The sequence below is a fragment of the Panthera pardus genome, unplaced genomic scaffold (assembly GCF_024362965.1).
Source record: "Panthera pardus isolate Hobbes unplaced genomic scaffold, ASM2436296v1 HiC_scaffold_20, whole genome shotgun sequence".
NCBI lineage: Eukaryota > Metazoa > Chordata > Mammalia > Carnivora > Felidae > Panthera > Panthera pardus.
The window spans coordinates 56,184,321-56,193,229 of NW_026526766.1; positions in this window are offsets into that span (position 1 = coordinate 56,184,321).

Below are 8,909 nucleotides of genomic sequence, written 5' to 3' on the forward strand. Positions count from 1 at the left end.
TCCTTCTTTCCCAGGCTTCTCCTCCTCCCCGCAGCTCTTTGTGGTTGTATACCTGGGGGTGGGAGGAGTGGGAAAAGTGGGATCTACCTGGTTCTTCATATTCCCCAGAACAATGACAAATGGCAGGGAAAGCTGGAGAAGGTCCCTTCCTGGGTTCACCAAGTCTCCCCCGGGCCCATCACAGTGCGTATGCATCTGTCATCTGAGACCTGGTCTTCCCTTGGACAAGCTTTGCTAATGCGAAAGATTTTTGGAAGCAGGTCTAATTCCTGTATCTCACATCTAAGGACTCTAGGGCTTCATTATCCTCGCCCAGCCAACACTGACCCTTTCCCCAGTTGACCCATTTTCCTATGCGCCAAGCTGAGTCAGAGGAATAGCATGAGTGAAACCTGGCCTAGAATATCCGCTTCTACCATGCCTTCCCTATCCTGGGAATTGAGAGAATTTCTGAGGAAAAGAGCTGGTCAGCTCACAGAGACAAGGAAACTAGAAATGAGGGAGAGGAGCAAGTGCTTTCCCCATCTGATGAGAGGCCCCAGAGACAGAGACCAAAGGGGGAGACCTCTCCTAAGAGACTAATTGTGGAGTGCTATTCTGTTTCCTTTTCCAGCCCTAGAGCATATGATGTAACAAACTTAACTGTGGGTACAATTTTTTATGCCTTCTCTATTATCCATCCATGTGTCCATATGTTCACCTATATTTGTCTCTTTATCAGTTTATTCTTCCTTCTTCCATCTTTCATTTATCTTTTTATATCTTCATGTCTATTCCCTCATGCATATGTTCAACCATTATAATTCAATCATCATTAATGCATCTATTCACCCATCTATTATGCTAATAATTCATATTTGTTGACACTGGAGTGCCAGGCACCATGCTAATTGTTTCATGACAAATCTATGAAGTAGAGTACTATGGGCTATGCTTTTGTTCATGTAGACACTTTTTATACTCTTTTCTTCTTTTTCTTTTTTTTTTTTCAAAGTAGGCTTTACACCCAGAGCAAAGCCCAGTGCAAGGCCTAATAACTCACAACTGTGAGATCAAGACCTGAGCTGATATCAAGAGTCAGATGCTCAACCAACTGAGGCACCCAGGCTCCCTGCTATACTCTTTTTTCATGTTTTCTTTAAGGAACTCCTCTCCCATTTCATGTGGTTTTGGTGGGTCTGTCAACCACAGTGCTCTGATCAGAGTACTCCACTTTCTGGCCACTCTAATATATTGAAGAACTGAGTATGTGTTATAACCACAGTTAGTTGGAGCTTTTCATGAGATTTGCTATTAAGAGAAAGAGGGCCTCTGTTTATTTATTTTTGTATTTTTAAGATTTAAAAGCAAAAAAATTTTTTTCATTTACATCCAAATTAGTTAGCATACAGTGCAACAGTGATTTCAGGGGTAGAGTCCTTAATGCCCCTTACCCATTTAGCCCATCCCCCCTCCCACAATCCCTCCAGTAACCCTCAGTTTATTCTCCATATTTAAGAGTCTCATGTTTTGTCCCCTCCCTGTTTTTTATTATTTTTGTTTCCCTTCCCTTGTGTTCATCTGTTCTGTGTCTTAAAGTCCTCATATGAGTGAAGTCATATGCTATTTGTGTTTCTCTGACTAATTTCATTTAGCATAATACCCTCTAGTTCCACCCATGTAGTTTCAAATGGCAAGATTTGATTCTTTTTGGTTGCTGAGTAATAATCCATTGTGTGTGTGTGTGTGTGTGTGTGTGTGTGTGTGTGTGTGTATACACCACATCTTCTTTATTCATCCATCGATGGACATTTGGGCTCTTTCCATACTTTGGCTATTGTTGACAGTGCTGCTATAAACATTGGGGTGCATGTGCCCCTTCGAAACAACATCCCTGTATCCCGTGGATAAATGCCTAGTAGTGCAATTGCTGGGTCATAGGGTAGTTCGATTTTTAATTTTTTGAGGCACCTCCATACTGTTTTCCAAAGTGGCTGCCCCGGTTTGCATTCCCACCAGCAATGCAAAAGAGATTCTCTTTCTCCTCATCCTTGCCAACATCTGTTGTTGCCTGAGTTGTTAATGTTAGCCCTTCTGACAGGTGTAAGGTGGTATCTCATTGTGGTTTTGATTTGTATTTCCCTGATGATGAGTGATGTTGAGCATTTTTTCATGTGTCGGTTGGCCATCTGGATGTCTTCTTTGGAGAAGTGTCTATTCATGTCTTTTGCCCATTTCTTCACTGGATTATTTGTTTTTTGGGTGTTGAGTTTGAGAAGTTCTTAATAGATTTTGGATACTAACCCTTTATTTGATATGTCATTTGCAAGTATCTTCTCCCATTCCGTCGGTTTCCTTTTAGTTTTGCTGATTGTTTCCTTCGCTGTGCAGAAGCTTTTTATTTTGATGAGGTCCTAATAGTTCATTTTTGCTTTTGTTTCCTTGCCTCTGGAGACGTGTTAAGTAAGAAGTTGCTGCAGCCAAGGTCAAAGGGGTTTTTGCCTGCTTTCTCCTTGAGGATTTTGATGGCTTCCTATCTTACATTTAGGAATTATCTTTCATCCATTTTGAGTTTATTTTTGTGTGTGGTGTGAGAAAGTGGTCCAGGTTTTTTGCATGTCGCTGTCTAGTTTTCCCAGCACCACTTGCTGAAGAGAGACTGTCTTTATTCCATTGGATACTCTTTCCTGCTTTGTCAAAGATTAGTTGGCCATGCGTTTGTGGGTCCATTTTTGGGTTCTCTATTCTGTTCCATTGATATGAGTGTCTGTTTTTTGTGCCAGTACCATACTGTCTTGATGATTACAGCTTTGTAATACAGCTTGAAGTCTGGGATTGTGTTGCCTCCTGCTTTGGTTTTCTTTTTCCAGATTGCTTTGGCTATTCGGGGTCTTTTCTGGTTCCATACAAATTTTAGGATTGTTTGTTCTAGCTCTGTGAAGAATGCTGGTGCTTTTTGATAGGGAGTGCACTGAATGTGTAGATTGCTTTGGGTAGTCTTGACGTTTTAACAATAATTGTTCTTCCTATCCAGGAGCATGGAATATTTTTCCATTTGTGTGTGTGTGTGTGTGTCTTCTTCAATTTCTTTCATAAGCTTTCTATAGTTTCCAGTGTATAGATTTTTCACCTCTGGTTAGGTTTATTCCTAGGTATTTTATGGTTTTTGGTGCACTGGTAAATGGGATCGATTCCTTGATTTCTCATTCTGTTGCTTTTTTGTTGCGGTAAAGGAATGCAACTGATTTCTGTGCATTGATTTTGTATCCTGCAACTTTGCTGAGTTAATGGATCAGTTCTAGCAGGTTTTTGGTGGAATCTTTTGGGTTTACCATATGGAATATTATGTTATCTGAGAAGAGTGAAAGTTTGACCTCCTCCCGGCTGATTTGGATGCCTTTTATTTCTTTGTGTTGCTGATTGCTGAGGCAAGACTTCCAATGCTATGTTGAATAACAGTGGTGAGAGTGGACATCCCTGTCTTGTTCCTGACCTTAGGGGGAAACCGCTCAGTTTTCCCCATTGAGGATGATATTAACGTTGGGCTTTTCACATATGGCTTTTGTGATCTTGAGGTATGCTCTTTCTCTCCCTACTTTCTTGAGGGTTTTTATCAAGAGGTGATGTTGTATTTTGTCAAATGCTTTCTCTGCATCTATTGAGAGGGTCACATGGTTCGTGTCCTTTCTTTTATTGATGTGATGAATCACAATGATTGTTTCATGGATATTGAACCAGCCATGCATCCCAGGTATAAATCCCACTTGGTCATGGTGAATAATTTTTTTAATGTGTTGCTGGATCTGGCTGGCTAATATCTTGTTGAGGATCTTTGCATCCATGTTCATCAGGGAAATTGGTCTATAGTTCTCCTTTTTAGTGGGGTCTTTGTCTGGTTTTGGAATCAAGGTAATGCTGGCTTCATAGAAAGAGTTTGGAAGTTTTCCTTTCATTTCTATTTTTTTGAAACAGCTCCAAGAGAATAGGTGTTACCTCTTCCTTAAATGTTTGGTAGAATTCCCCTGGAAAGCCATCTGGTCCTGGACTCTTGTTTTTTGGGAGATTTTTGATTACTAATTCAATTTCTTTACTGATTATGAGTCCGTTCAAGTTTTCTATTTCTTCCCGTTTCAGTTTTGGTAGTGTATATGTTTCTAGGAATTTGTCCATTTCTTCCAGGTTGCCCATTTTATTGGCATACAATTACTCATAATATTTTCTTATTGTTTTTATTTCTGCTGTGTTGGTTGTGATCTCTCCTCTTTCATTCTTGATTTTATTTATTTGGGTCCTTTCCTTTTTCTTTTCTTTTTTTTTTTTTAAATATAATTTATTGTCAAATTGGTTTCCATACAACACCCAGTGCTCATCCCAACAAGTGCCCTCCTCCCTGCCCAACACTCACTTTCTCCTTTTTTTCTTTGTGATCAAATTGGTTAGTGGTTTATCAATTTTGTTAATTCTTTCAAAGAGCCAGTTTCTGGTTTCATTGATCTGTTCTACTGTTTTGTTTTGTTTTGTTTTGTTTCGATAGCATTGATTTCTGCTCTAATCTTTATTAATTCCTGTCTTCTGCTGGTTTTGGGTTTTATTTGTTGTTCTTTTTCCATCTCTTTAAGGTGTAAGGTTAGGTTGTGTATCTGAGACCTTTCTTTCTCCTTTAGTAAGGCCTAGATTGCTATATACTTTCCTTTTATGACTGCCTTCGCTGTGTCCCAGAGGTTTTGGGTTGTGGTATTATCATTTTCATTGGCTTCCATGTATTTTTAAATTTCCTCTTTAGGGCCGCCTGGGTGGCGCAGTCGGTTAAGCGTCCGACTTCAGCCAGGTCACGATCTCACGGTCCGTGAGTTCGAGCCCCGCGTCAGGCTCTGGGCTGATGGCTCGGAGCCTGGAGCCTGTTTCCGATTCTGTGTCTCCCTCTCTCTCTGCCCCTCCCCCGTTCATGCTCTGTCTCTCTCTGTCCCAAAAATAAATTAAAAAAAAAAATTTCCTCTTTAACTTCTTGGTTAGCCCATTCATTCTTTAGTAGGATGTTCTTTCGTCTCCAAGTATTTGGTACCTTTCCACATTTTTTCTTGTGGTTGATTTTGAGTTTCATAGCATTGTGGTCTGAAAATATGCACAGTATATGATCTTGATCTTTTTGTACTTGTTGAGGGCTGATTTGTGTCCCAGTATGTGGTCTATTCTGGAAAACGTTCCATGTGCACTGGAGAGGAATGTATATTCCACTGCTTTAGGATGAAATGTTCTGAATATGTCTGTTAAGTCCATCTGGTCCCATGTGTCATTCAAAGCCATTAATTTCTTGATTGTCTGTTTAGACGATTTGTCCATTGTTGTAAGTGGAGTGTTGAAGTCCCCTACCATTATGGTACTAGTATCAATGAATTTCTTTATGTTTGTGATTAATTGATTTATATATTTGGGTACTTCCACATTTGGAGCATAAATGTTTATGCCTTCTTGGTGGATAGACCCCTTCATTATGATATAATGCCCTTCTTCATCTCTTGTTACAGTCTTTGTTTTGAAGTCTAGATTGTCTGATAGAAGTATACTACTCTGGCTTTCTTTTGTTGACCATTAGCATCATAGATGGTTCTCCACCCCCTCACTTTTAATCTGAAGGTGTCTTTAGGTCTAAAGTGGGTCTCTTGTAAACAGCATATAGATGGATCTTGTTTTCTTATCTATTCTGTTACCCTATGTCTTTTGATTGGAGCATTTAGTCCACTGATGTTTAGAGTAAGTGCTGAAAGATATGAATTTATTGCCATTATGTTACTTGTAGAGTTGGAGTTTCTGGTGGTGTTTTCTGATCCTTTCTTTTTTCTTGCTTTTGGTATGTATGTATGTATGTATGTCTTTTCTCCCCTCAGAGAGTCCCCCTTAAAATTTGCAGGGCTGGTTTAGTGGTCATGAACTCCTTTATTTTTTGTTTGTCTGGGAAACTTTTTATCTCTCCTATTTTGAATGACAGCCTTGTGGGATAAAGAATTCTTGGCTGCATATTTTTCTGATTCAGCACATTGAATATATCCTGCCACTCCTTTCTTGCCTTCCACGTTTCTGTGGATAGGTCTGCTGCAAACCTGATCTGTCTTCCCCTGTAGGTTAAGGACTTTTTTCCCTTGCTGCTTTCATGATTCTCTCCTTGCCTGACTTTTTGTAAATTTGACCATGATATGCCTTGTTGATGGCTGGTTTTTGTTGAATCTAATGGGAGTCCTCTGTGCTTCCTGGATTTTGATGTCTGTGTCTTTCCCCAGGTTAGGAAATTTTTCCACTATGATTTGCTCACATAACCCTTCTACCCCCTTTTCTCTCTCTTCCTCTTGATTCCCTATGATTCTGATGTTGTTCCTTTTTAATGAGTCACTAATTTCTCTAATTATTTTTTTTAAAATTTTTTTTTAACGTTTATTTATTTTTGGGACAGAGAGAGACAGAGCATGAACGGGGGAGGGGCAGAGAGAGAGGGAGACACAGAATCGGAAGCAGGCTCCAGGCTCTGAGCCATCAGCCCAGAGCCCGACGCGGGGCTCAAACTCACGAACCGTGAGATCGTGACCTGAGCCGAAGTCAGACGCTCAACCGACTGAGCCACCCAGGCGCCCCAAATTTCTCTAATTCTTAAATTGCGCTCTTTGCCTTAGTCTCCCTCTTTTCTTTTGCTTCATTATTCTCCATAAGTTTGTTCTCTATAGTACTTATTTTCTGCTCTGCATCATCCATCCTCCGCCATAGCATCCATTCAAGATTGCAGCTCAGTTATAGCATTTTTTCATTTCATTCTGGCTAGCTTTTACTTCTTTTGTGTCTGCAGAAAGGGATTCTAATCTATTTTTGACTCCAGCTAGTACTATTATCGTGATTCTAAATTCTTGTTCAGACATCTTGCTTGTATCTGTGTTAGTTAAGTGCCTGGCTGCCATTTCTCCCTTCTCTTTCTTTTGGGGTGAATTCCTTCATTTCATCATTTTGAAGGGAGAAAAGCAATTAATGAGGTAAAAAAATAAAAAAAATTAAACTTAAAAAATTAAAAATTTAAAAACAACAAACACACACATAAAAAAGAAATAAATGATGCTAGAGCCTAGGTGTGTTGTGGTCTGGGTGTTTAAAGGGGCTTAACAGTTTAGAGAAAAAAGGGGAAAGAAAAAAAGGAAATTGTTTGAAAATTTGAAAAAAAAACACTGAAATAAAATGAAGTGATGGAAGTAAAATAGAATTTGAAAATATTTACACAAAAGTAAAAAATATAGTATAAAAAATAAAGAAAAATATTTTCAATAAAAATTGAAAATAAAAATAAAATTTTCTCTTTCTCTATTCAAGAAAAAGAAATGAAAAAGAACAAAAACAAGAAAAAAAAAGAAAATTGAATAGATGGACCAGCGAACAGACTGAAATACGATTGAAATTACTTCGTTTTCCCCTAGAAGTCAAACTATGAAGTGCTTTATAGTCTGTAAACTAAGCAGGCAGAGAGAGTTGTGTTCCTGAAGAGCGAGGTTAGCCCATTGCAGCTGGGCTTAGTGTAATGGCTCCGATCTCCACTAGATGGTGCTGCTTAGCCTACTGGTGTGGATTGTTGTGGCGCTTGGAGGTGTGTATGTGCGTGCATGGGAGCGGTGAAAATGGCATCACCTAGCTATCCAGCCTATAGTATTGGAACTCTGTTCTCCTAGGTCAACAATTGCGCCCCCATCCTTTGTCTTTGGCTTCTGCCTGCTCCTCACTTTTACACTGTCTGTGACCAAGCCCCAGGCAGCACCTCCCTCCTGAGTTTTATTTCAGATGCGGCTGTGTTTCCTGACCCCTTACTTTTGAGGGACTTTGGCTTTGACCCCGTCTGCCCTTCTGTGGGAGGTTCTCACCCAGCAATGGCCAGGTGCCAGCTACACCCAGGAACATTTGTGGTACTGTGCTGCTGCAGATGGCCCCAGAGACTGCTGTGGGTCCCAGTCCACCACAGAATAAGTTCACGTGATTGTATGGCAGCAGTGTTTCAGGGATTATGGCCAATCACAGCACACAGCTGACACCAGGCTTCACCCCCAGCGACCTTGTTTCAGCACCAGCGAATGTGGTTGTTCTCTGGGGCCCACTGGAGCCTTTGCCTTTGGGGGAACCACAGAGCCTCTACCAGATGTCTTCCCAGCGGGGGAACCACCTCTCCTGTTGTGGCCTGAAGACCCTAAACTTCACTCTGCTCCTGGGGATTCACCCTTCCCACCAAAGCACCACCAGGTATCGAGCTGTGGAGTTTCAGACTCTGCACTCCCCCTCTTTATATAGTCTTAGTGGAATTTAAACCCTCTCCTTTCTCTTTTCTCCCTTTTTAGTGCAGTCCCTGTAGCTGTTTCCACTTTTCCACTTTCTCTCCTGCTGCTTTATTTTGGGGGGGGGGTTGCTTTTCCTGTACTCTCCCCCTGTCTCTGTCTTCCCTCCACAAGCAAAAACAGCTCCCTGCCCTCCGCTGCTTCTTTCTCCTCCAGTTCACCTCTCCGCACCACATACCTGCTGAGTTCTGTGGTTCAGGTTGTGCAGATTGTTGTGTTAATCCTCAAATCAGTTTTTTAGGTGTGCAGGATAGTTTAGTGTTGATCTGGCTGTATTTCATGGATGTGAGATGCAAAAAAACTTCCATGCTTCCACCATCTTGGCTTCTCCCCCTCTTTTTAAATTTTTTTGTTTTTTTAATTTTATTTTGAGAGAGACAGAATGCAGGAGAGGCAGAGAGTAAAAGACAGAGACAGAATCCCAAGGAGGTTCTGCACTGTCAATGCAGAGCCTGATGTGGGGCTCGAATCCACAAACCATGAGATCATGACCTGGGCTGAAACCAAGAGCTGGATGCTCAACCGACTGAACCCCCCAATTGCTCCACAAAACCTCTTTTCTAGGAGAAAAGATTATGT